This window comes from Cyanistes caeruleus, chromosome 1, assembly GCF_971803275.1.
Source record: "Cyanistes caeruleus chromosome 1, bCyaCae1.hap1.1, whole genome shotgun sequence".
Lineage (NCBI taxonomy): Eukaryota > Metazoa > Chordata > Aves > Passeriformes > Paridae > Cyanistes > Cyanistes caeruleus.
In genome coordinates this window covers 141,164,046-141,175,797 of record NC_141701.1, presented here as the reverse complement: position 1 = coordinate 141,175,797, position 11,752 = coordinate 141,164,046, and positions in this window count along the sequence as shown.

Below are 11,752 nucleotides of genomic sequence, written 5' to 3'. Positions count from 1 at the left end.
CACACTCTTCCACAGGGGTTCACAGCTGCTAACACACTGAGCCAGCCCACCTGAAGTCCTGGAGAAAGAATGTATTTCAGAATAATTTCCTGCTTGGACCAAGTGCTTATCTGATAGTTGCAGCTGGCTGTCTTTAAGATTAAGGGGAATCAGTGTCATGTCAGGGCTTAGATAGCATTTTTTTTAATAGTGCACTTGCAGAAGTGTTGTCAAAGTTGTAAAAGTGACAAGACTACTTTCCCAAAAAATGCAACTCCCTTAGTTGAGACCCTAATTTAAGGGATTAAATGAACATCATCTGTTTTGAGGGGCTGGGTCACTTGAGAGACCCAAGAGATCAGGAAGAAAGGAGTCTGACTTCACCCTGGCAGCTGATAGCTTCAGGATACCTCTGGAAGCTCACATTCCCTGGATGCACATCGGGTGTTTCTCAACAACCATTGGCACCTGGAGATTTCTTACTCTTCTGTGCAGAGAGTTCTGGATTTACCCCTGGAGGAAATACACCTTCAGGGTGTATCTGAGCTATGGCCTCTAAATGGCTGAGCTCATTTAGACCTCTCCAAGTGGCTTCAAATTTGCTGGCTCTTAGGTAATGGTGAGAGTGGAGCCACAGCAGCAGCAGGTAACTCTGTCACGGTTGCAAAAAAATCCAGGAAGAAAAGCAGATACTAAGGAAGCTAGTGTATTCTAAACCAAGTTCAATTAGTGTCTGACTCACTGTTGTAAAGGATAGCTTTCATCAGTGCTGTCCATAGCTGAGGTCAGTCCTAGAAACCTTCCTGATATTCCAGGTATTTCCCCTACAGTTATATCTAACCTGACAGCCTTGTCAGAAGGGCAGCAAAATCCCCTTACAAGACTTGCACAATATGGTTGTGTAGTTGGGTAGATAAAAAGCAAAACTGGAAGATGATAATTAAAAACAGGAAGCAGAACAACAGGGGACCAGAATGATGACAATTATAAATATATGCTGATGTGGGCAGAAAGCCAGCACTTCAGAGAGAGACAGAGACCACAGTCATTTGGTAAAACTGAAGAACAAAGAATATAGGACCTGCCACATTAACTTAAATAACAGATGTCCCAATTTGCTCATCTGGAAGATGAAAAGTTCTTGATAATAGGATAAAAATAGAAGATATAACTAAAAATACTTTTTTTTTTACTTTCTCTTCAATTTTTTCATCTATTTGGCATAAATTACAAGGGAATTACATCCACGCTTTATATAAAAAATTTATTTTAGAAATCCTATCTTTTTACCAAGAGGTACAAACATGATGGAGATGGGAACAGTAGACTACCAAAGACAATTCAATTCACTTCCTCAACCTGGAAAAGATATACTAAATCACAACTGATTTATGTCAGCTGAAGAGTCAGCCCTTTGGAAGGGATGAGACTAACAGGGTAATTAATGGCCCCAGCTGTGGGTTCTATATATTAATTGATTAAACCTTTCACACCACAAGAATTTTTCATTTTGGATGTACTCATACTTATGCTTTTTAATTAATTAGGAAATGGAGAGATGGAATCTTCTGGTTTACTATCAGCTGAATTAATTCAGAAAGCCATTTGGTTTGGATTTTGGGTTTTTTCTGGGTTGTTTGGTTTGGTTTGGTTGGTTCTTTTTGGTTATTTTTGGGTTTGTTTATGTTTGGGTTTTTTGTTTGGTTGGCTTTGGTTTTTTGTTTTGTTTTTTCTGAGGCCCCCCACTCTGAAAAAAGCGTGTTTCTGTTTCTGGTGGAACTATAGGTAGAGTTTTTGATGTTACAGAATGCTTCTGATATACACCAGAAAACAAACTTGTGGAAAATTCAAGGTTGTATGTGTTAGCAATTCAAAATGCAAGGTCATATGTGTTAGTAATTCAAAACGTTTCAGCATTTCTGTTGCTAAGTTATTACCTAGCTTGGAAGAATTTTTGAATTGTTGGAAGTTATTATTTGATTGGATAATTGACCATTATTGTTTAATGTTAATGCAGTCACATTGGAAGTAATCAAATATATTTCAGGAGGGAGTAGAAAGAAAGCAGGAAAAGAAGTGCAAGAAAAGAAAACCCCTCCACAAGCATTTTACTTTTAATAAATATCCCATACTGCCTATGGGAGCTAAAAATAATACATGGTCATATTATTAAGAATTATATCACAATGTGTTGATACTGAGGACTGTGCTTAAACTTTGCCTGTAGAACTTCAGTTTGTCATTTTGTGACTTTGGAGTATCATACATATCCTACATATGCATAGGACTGATATGAGTGTGGAAGGTTAAAGTTATTATCATCTCAATGCCTGTTCTGTCCAATGAAATAAATAAAAAACAATACAATGCAATTACATCTTTTCCCCATGTGCCAGGCTTTTGAGAAACCTGTCAGGCAGACTTGTGAAATAACATATCCATGGAAAATCTCGGCCCCTGGGGACATCCCCTTAAGTGATCAGCAGGGATAGTGAGGAAGGGTAAACAAAGATCTTCCACTCCCTGAAATGGTTATAACTTAACTATTCCTAAGCTTATAGGCACCTGTGTCCAAAACACATAAGGAAGTTTTTTAGGTAAGGAAAATTCTTCTCTATTTACCTGTACCAGGAACCAGGGACAATGGAGAAAGATGAAGCAAACCAGTAGTGCAAGAAGAAATGGAAACCAAACCCTAATACAGCCCTCAATTCACAAAGTCTTCATTGTTTATCTAAATATTTATTTACATAATTAATAAACCAGCATATATTTTTGGGGTTTTTTAGTTTGAATTGTATTCTTTTTTATGTTACTTTATTTAAATATAATTTTAGAGTCCTCTTTATAGAAAAATATTAAATCCTCTCAAGATAAAATATAAAATATAATGTCCTCTCAAGAAAAATAGAAAATAGTCGGTTGGGGTCTGTTTGACATTGAAATGTATCTAATATTGTGCTGATCACTCTTCCCATCTATAATACTTGTCATGGCAAAAATTGTGGCTTGTCTTTTCATATTACAAGCTTTATAAAGAGTTTGTACTTTCTGCTAAGCATAACATGTCACAGTAATTTAACTTAGTACTAATAAAGATAAGGGTGTGTATATATGTAGCATATAATTGGTGTTTACCATTACCATCCAAAGCCTTGGACCCTGATGGGATGGCTCCCCTCCTGCAAAAAAAAGGTAGCCTTGAAAGCATCTTTAAACAAGATGATATAAGAGATTTGTTGAAAGAACAAAGTTAAAATGTTGAAATTAGAATACAGCTCTATATGCAAGTGATAAAAGGCTTTGAAAAATCTATGATTTTACCAAAGTTGGGGAAAAATTCAGTTATATTTTATGACAATTTGTTAATCAACCATAATCAAAAGTGTTTAGTTTTTAATTTACTTTTTGCTAGCTGTCTTAGCCTGAGAAATGGGAATGTCAGCTAAAAATAAATGAAGTCATGAAAATAAAATTAAAGTTAACTTGATAGTTTAAAATTAATGTGGTACCATGATAAAAATGCAGAAAGACCTGAAGGAATATTTTGAAATTTTGTGAAAGAATAAACTGGGTCTTAAAAACCAGCTGAGTTGAGAGGTTTTTTGGCTACTATGTTATTAATTCATTTCAGTGTGTGAATAAGAATTAACAACTATAAAAATGATCCAAAACATCAATGACCAACAGTGCTTATTTGATCATTAGTAGAGTAGGGATTGTCCACAGGAGGAAGAAACATGGCTCAGTAAGAGGAGAATTTATAGTTATTTAATGGATTTCAGACTGTTCAAAACATTGAAATGGAGAAAGACATATTAAGAAACATAAAAGTGATGAAAGTATACTTGTGTTGCAAACAACAATTTTGTGCTGAGATCAGTAGACTGAGTTTGCAGTTCCATTGTATTTTCTAATCTATTATTTATTTGGGATTCATTTTGCACTGTTCAGTTCTTCTACCCCTGGGGCTTCCCCCATCTAAATTAGATCTGTGTGACATGTCATCTGTTTAAAATCTCCACTGCAACATGGAAAAAACTTTTTTTTTTTCCCCATGACAGAAATTAAAATAATACCATTTAAGGAAAGTGAAATTATCGTCCCTTCCAGGCCTCTTCATAACTATATAAGAAAATTGACCTTTTCAAATCTTGGAGTTGAATTTATATTTCAGAGCTGTACAAGATTTGGACTTGAATTCACTATTCAGAAGGCCCCATATTCAGATAGCTCAGATATATACTCACTGTTCTGTTTAAATTTAAGTCTGGGAGACAGCTGAAATAAATTCTTAGTTCAGCTTCCTCATTGGCTGCTAACTGGAATGTCACCCAAGAATTCCATCGATGAGTGAGGTTGTGTAGACCATAAAAGTAAGACAAGGACCCATTTTGTTTGCTCTAGGACATGTGCAGCCTTTCAGAGGTCTGAAGTGTTCATTTATTACATTTTTGCTTAGGGCTTAAAGAAATTTGTTTACTGTTTTTATGTATCTTGATATTTTACATAGTGGGAGGAAGGGCACACCCAAGACTGTCCTATGGAAAACACTAAAGAATGATGGACCATGAAAAAATAAGTTAATTTCTAATACTACTACAGGAAGTTGTTCTTCTTTTACAGGTTACCAACCTGGTAGGGGCGATGTTCCCTTTTAACAGGGTCACCGTCATGATCTGAATATTTCCAGTTACTCTTTCTGTAATAAGGAAATTGGGAAACAATTGTAGCCGCTGAGGGTGAGGTAATGTTCATACTAATGAACATGTTAATAAATTTCCAAAATATATACCTAGCACTCAGTTTTATAAGGCTGTAGCAGATATGAGGGAGGATCCACGCTGACATTTGTAAGAAATTTCCTTTTTCTGATTATGGTGACTGCTTGACACAGGTACTGATCTTACAGAAAGGCCAGATGATGAGTCCCTCCAGTCTGAGCACTCAGAGCTCCCTGTGCATGCTCTTGTTTGCTCCTTGCCTCTCTCACATTTGTTTTTTGTCTCTGAGCAGGACAGGGGATACCACGTGCTTGATTGAAAATTGGAATAACCTTCTCTAATGGCAGGTGATGCTGCTGTAACTTGTAATACCCTGTCAGGCTTCCCCTGTGCTTTTGCATTTATCTCTGTCTGTAGGAGAGTTTGCTTGCACCCTGCACCCCTAACAGCTGGGCCAAGGGGTGACCCCATAGCTGCTGCTTAGTTCAGGCATCTCCTTTCCAGGAACATGCCTGAAATACCTGATCCTGCTACCACACCACCGTGGGGCTTTGAGCTCCTCAAATCTAAACCTGCGAGGAGGGAGGTGAGAGCTTGTTTTCAGACTACATTTTTTTCCTATTTTTTTATAAATGTTTTCACACTTGATGAACTAAGTCTTGTTCCTGGAAGGGAATGAAGACCTGATTACATGCCAGTAGAGTTGGTCCAGATGAGAGCTGCTAAGTTAGTCAAGGTCTGGGGAATGTCTCTTATGAGGAAAGGCTTGAATTGGGCCGGTTCAGCCTGGAGAAGAGGCAACTGACATGGGCCCTAGTTAATGTGTACAAAAATCTAAGGGGTTGGTGCCATGAAGATGGATCCAGGCTCTTCTCAGTGGTGCCAAGCAATAGGACATGAGGCAATGGGCAAAAAGTGATGCAAAGGAAGCTCCAGTTGAACATGAGGGAGAACTTCACTGTGCAAATGACCATGCACTGGAACAAGTTGCCCAGAGAGGGTGGGGAGTCTCCCTCACTGGAGATATTCAAGAAGCCTCTGAATTTAATCCTGCACCTTGTGCTCAGGATGACCTTGCTTAAGCAGGGAGGTTGGACCAGATGTCCACTGTAATCCCTTCCAACCTGACCCATCCTTGTCCTTGAAATGAGACAAACCTCTCACCTCTTCCTGTAAAGTAGCTGACCTCAATGGAAATTAAACTTGCACTGGGCCTAACATGATCAGGATTGAAACACTGAAAGGTTGTCTGGAAAGGTAAAGAAACAGTGATTTGCTTGCAGTGGAGATGTAAGTAGGGTACAGGCAGCTGAAGCTCTAGGTATGTTCAATGTATGTCACTCACATATTGCTGCACATATATTTCTCTGTCTTGCAAAAATTAAAACAAGTCACTACCAATAACAACCAAAATTTCTCAGAGGGAAACATTCCCCTAACAAAGATTAAATATTGCTATTTATATAACATGAATAACGTGAATAAAAATTAAAACATATTCTTGTGAGAGTTGTCAGTACTGTTGTGATTTAACCCCAGGTGGCAATAGTTTTGTTAATTTATATTCAATACCATTTTGGCACCTGCAAACAGGGCATTATTGCCCCAACACATACCTACAGGGATGTTTTTATTTTCCCATTATTCTGATTATGAGTTGGAGACAAAAGTATTTGCTGTTCTAAAGAGAAATTCCATGCATTTGAACAAGATATGCATTGACATTGCAGAAAATTACAGTAAAGCTAACAGCACACAACCCATTTTCTCTGGGCACTACTGCACCTCACCATCCCATCTGCTTTCCATAGCTGCCACTGTCTCAGGATCTCTCTCAGGAGTGCACCCTGCCATGGGGCCCATGAGCAAAGAAAGGTTTCAGCTGCATGTTCAGACACAGTTTAACTCACCCTTCTTGGGTGAACCCTGTACAGGGGGATTTGAAGTGCCTTTGTGTGGGGGCCAGCCATGGCCCTGCCTCATTCCTGAGGTGACAAGGCAGCAACCCAACCCCTGCAGGGTCTGGTTCTGCGCAGTTCTTCAGCTACACTGACCTGGGAAGCATTTGTCCATCCAGAAGGGATGCTGTGAGAGGGTCAATGCCATCTCCAGGCTTTCAAAAGCAGGAATAGTCCTGCTCCCTTTCCATATCTGCCAACCACTTTCTCCCAGGTTTCTTTCCAGTCCTGTACCAGCTCTGCAGGTTTCCTGATCATCTGCCAAGATAATTCAGCTTGCTAACCCTGCAATTTCCATTTTTTTGCATCTACAGCTGTCTGTTGGTGCAGCAGTGGGAAGTCATTGCCTGCTGGGTCAGACAGGCACCAGTGCTGGGGTGCAGTGAGGGAGAGATCCTGCAGCAGAGAGGGAAGGCACTGGGCTCAGGGGGAGGCAGTGGCATCAGCCCATGCAGCTGAGTTAAACTGCTGAGTTTGCCCCTCTGTCCCACCTGGCCTAGGTGTGGGTACCACACACCACCCTGTGGAATCTGCATCTTGTTCAGGGAGTCGTGATCTTATCTAAACATTACAGATGGGATTGCACTTTGGATTTAAACATAAAGACGGAAGATTCTGTACCCTTAGTGGCAGAGACCTCCTTCCTGGTTTATCTTGCTCCTCTTATACTAATTGGAGGAAACTCTGGGTGCTTTCCAGAAGAGCAATAAGCAACGGAACTAGTATTTGTTGTGTGCTCATCCTCTCCACAGGGAAAAATCTGTGTGCAAGAGAATGGTCTATCTGAATTTTTAAAAACCATTTGTACACAGATTCATATCCAAGTAGACAAATATATTTATTTTCCTCTTAAGGGAAGCAAGGTCAAAAAGAAGCTTGGGATAATTACAATGAAAAGAGATGAAGCTGCCAATGATGCTTTGTGTGTGCCTCTGAAAGTTTTTCTATTGCTTTAGTATAGTTCTCTGTGCACCCTTCACTGAAGCTGTGGGAAATAATGTGCTGAAGAAAAAACACATTTGGAAATCACCATAAAATCTATTCTGCATGTACCATATGGCTGCTGTGCCAGCTGCAATTACTGCACCTCTTTAAATAGTTCTCTTACTGAGAAGTTGACTTTTACAAGCACAGGGTTTCCTTGCTATTATTAGTACTACCAGACATCCACACAATAGGGAATTTCCTATATTCTGGTTGGAAGACCCACATCCCTTGCTGACATAATTTAGGATATCACTTTGTTAATATTTTTGCCAGATCCAGGCAGTGATACATAGGAGCAATCCAGGTCACAGTGCTGCTGAGCTGGCCGTGGGCATGACAGCTTGGCCTTTTCCCTGGTTGCAAGATGATGTTCTCAGAGAGAGGCAGCATCTTGCTGGTGCACCTCCTTCCTCCCAGCACCACTGATCACATTACCCCCGTTCTGTCCACCTGGGAAAGCTTTCATTATCCTCTAGTTTCTTATCCAAGAGCTTCAATGGCATCTCAGCAAGTTTCTGATTCAAGGAGTCAATAAGCAATAGGTGGGGGTAAAAACAGAGGGGTCTTGCTGTTGCTAAACCAGGTTTAATGGTGACCTTGAGGTATGGAGTTGGAACAGCCCTCATGGATCATGATCTGGTTTTATTGCGTTCTCCAAATCTTGGTTGTTTTTCAGGTTGCCTATTGTTTTTTATTTACTAGATGTATCAAGCTGTGGGACATGACACCAAGGTATGAGAGTATCTCCAAAGAAATGACTATGCCAGGGCAGCCAGGACCTGTCACTCCCAGAGGAGTTAGCTGCTCATAGAGCCATTCTTGGTGCAGTCTGGTACCTGGCACTCTGTGAATCCTCCCCTTTTCATTTCTGGATGCACTTGTCCATCCTGGCAGAGATCATTGTTTGGAAACTGAAGGTGTTTCATGGATAAACAGTGAGAGACACTGCTGGAAACTTTTGCAATCTCAGCTGTCAACATCTACTGATGGTGGGAGTCCATGAAAACTTTATCCCAGTTTATTCATGTCCGAGAATACCACTTTTTAATAAAATTGTAACACCTGAAAAAATCTCAAGACCATTTTAATCTTTATATTACAGCTACAAATGGCTAAAAAAAATGTTTTTGAAACAGAAAACCACCTATGGCCAAAGATCAAAAATGGGAAATTTTATGCCAAAGGCTAAATGACCTGGAGATTGATTATACAGGTCAGCTCCTAATGTTTTTTATTGCAGACTGTCCAATATTAATGTTTTCTCTTAAATTTTAGACCCATAAATGAGAAATTTTGGTCTCATTTTTAAAAGAAGCTTGTATTCCTTGGATAAATAGAAAATATCAACAAAGTAGATAAAGCCCAAAGGTTATTACTTCATTAGTAATTCATACTTTTTCAGTTTAATTTTGATCCATTGCTTTAGGGTGGAATTAATTTTTTTTTTTCCCCCACTGGAACAGAATGAAAAATTAGGGACTGTAAACCAAAGTCTCAAAAGTCAGAGAAATGCAAGTTACTTCTCATTCCTTTCTTCTAGAGTTGCTTTATTTCCAAAGCCAAAATATGAAGACAATGTAACTGCTGTTCCTGTACCCTAACTGTAGCACTGGAAAGCTGCAGAGACAAACAAGTATTCTTCTTCTTGGAATCCAGTCCAGCTAAGCCATAATAGGAAAAAAATAACACCTTCCCTGCAATATGCTTTATGTCTCACTTCTGGGGCATTAAAAATAAACTCTCTCTGGAAACCATTCCACTTTACATGGGTATGTTCATGCTTTAGAAGTAAATATTCTTAAACATGAAAAATAGCATACTTTAATTGAAAAAAAATCAGGTCATTTTTTTCCATATTCACAGGGCTATTTAACTTATAAAATCAGACAGGATATAGAAGTCTTTTCTCTCACAAATATAATTGAAGCATACCAATAAACACCTTGGCTTTGGCCTTTTTTATAGAGCTACTGAGTGTTCAATAAACTAAACAACAAATGTTATTAGTATTAAGTGGCTAATAAAGTCTTATTTATGTGCTCATGTTAACAATAATCTGCCTGTAGAGTATGCATACTTCCCTGTTAGCAACTTAGAACACAATTTCCAAGAACCTTGTGTTGATTCAAGGAAATAATAGCCTGACTGTGGTCTAGGCTTTACTGGAAAATGGATAGAGTGATCATTGCCTTAATTAGCACAATCATCTATTTCACTGCTTAAAAGCTGCAGAGGAAAAGGGAGCTCTAGAGATTTTTCCACTGTGAAGTAAATCAAAAGCAAACATGAAGGGATTTTCTTTATACATATGCTTTACCTGCATTTCCTTTTCTTTAAAGAAGCATTCAACAAGAAATTTCTATACAAATTATTCTGAAAGTGCTTTGAGAAATGTCTCATAAGTTGAGAGTCCCTATAAACACATTTAGATAAGCTGTCAAAAATGGATAAATTAACTGTCCAGACTCCTGTGGCAGTGGATCCATGATGGTTTATGCTACAAAGCTCATCAGAAACTTTAGCTGTTCTGGCTAAAAAACTTTAATCCTATTTGGAATCCAATAGTAATATGCTATCACAGGCCCAGGCTGGTACATTGCCATTCTGAGAAGCAAACAGGCAGATTCCTGTAAGGACAATGACTGGCTTTTGAAGAAAGTGGTGAAATTGGTGCAATTCCACAGTCAGCAAAAAGCGCCGCCAACTCCTGCTACACGGGACACAACTGGGCTGCTGCCGTGGGCAGGAGAAGGACAAGTGGTGCTTTACAGTGAGCCCACACCACAGATGAGGCTTCACAAGGAAGAGCTGGTGTTCTTCAGCAGAGTGAAAACTGAGGTCATCTGACATAATTCCAGCCCTGTAGTTGTTTTGGCCTTTGACTGCTGTTATTATTTATAGCTGTCTATCGTGCAGGCAGTGTCATATCCTATTCACTCATGTCCATCTTTTGTCTTTTTCTGAACAATTAGACTTGCCTTTACTTGCAGTCAGCCTGGAAGAAGGTGTGCCAGTTTAGACAAGGCATTATTCAGTTAGACAACCTGAAAAGTTGCCAAGTTTCTGTGTGTAAATGTTGTGAAAGTATTACTCAGTTACAGTCAACTTTAACAATAATTTGGACCTTCTTTCCAGGTCTTGATGAAACAAAACGATTTCTACTCCATGAGCAATGGAGTGAATGAAATCTGGATTCCCAGACTTCCTAAATACAGGGCTTGCCATGTTTATCCCTCTTCCTACAGATCAAAAACGCTGGTTGAATGTTTTTTTCCCATCTAGCTGCAAATTTCTCTTTCGTCTGAGCCCTGTTGTGTCCACTAGAACAAGACTTCTACTCTAGCATTTCCCTCCAACATGAAATTTGGTAATCAAGTCCTATTACACTTCATGGGTATCATATGCTGCCATATTGCTTGAAATTTGCCATCTCATTAAAAAATTAAGGGCAATAAACACACAGAAAACACACTTTAAACCTGTTTTTCTTAAGAAAATGAGGAAAAGAATTCTATCTTGTAAAAAACTATATTTTGAAATATATCCAAATGAAAAAAAAGTCCTAACAGGGAAATGAAAATCATAGTCTTTTGATTGAAAAGATTTTTTGCTCCATTTTTAGTTAAAACTAGCTTTAACACGAACAAATTCGCCAGATATTAGAGGCAGACATCTATAATTTCTTTTTCCATATACTGGGTTGACAAAACCCTGTGAGTTGTTTTGATAGGGAAAAAAAAAAAAACCATGGAAATCCTCTTCAAAACCCAACAAAAACACTACAAAGTTATATTGTATTATAATAGAAATGAGAACACTGATTTTTCAGTGAAAGCTCAAAATCACTACACCGGAAAGGAGGACTTAATATTTAAATTTCCCTTGCAGTCTGCACCTTCCCTTGCAGTTTGGATTTCTGTTGACTTGTGGGATTTATGAGTCACAGAATATTCTGATCACTCCCCTCTCAGCAGGGTTTCTTCCATCCCTGCTGAGGTTTGCTGCTGTCTCCCCTCTCACTGCAGGAGTCCCTCCCTCTCTGCTGCCCTGGGCTGCAGCTCCTGGCTGTGACTCTCCTCCTTCCCTCTCTGACTGTTTTTCTCC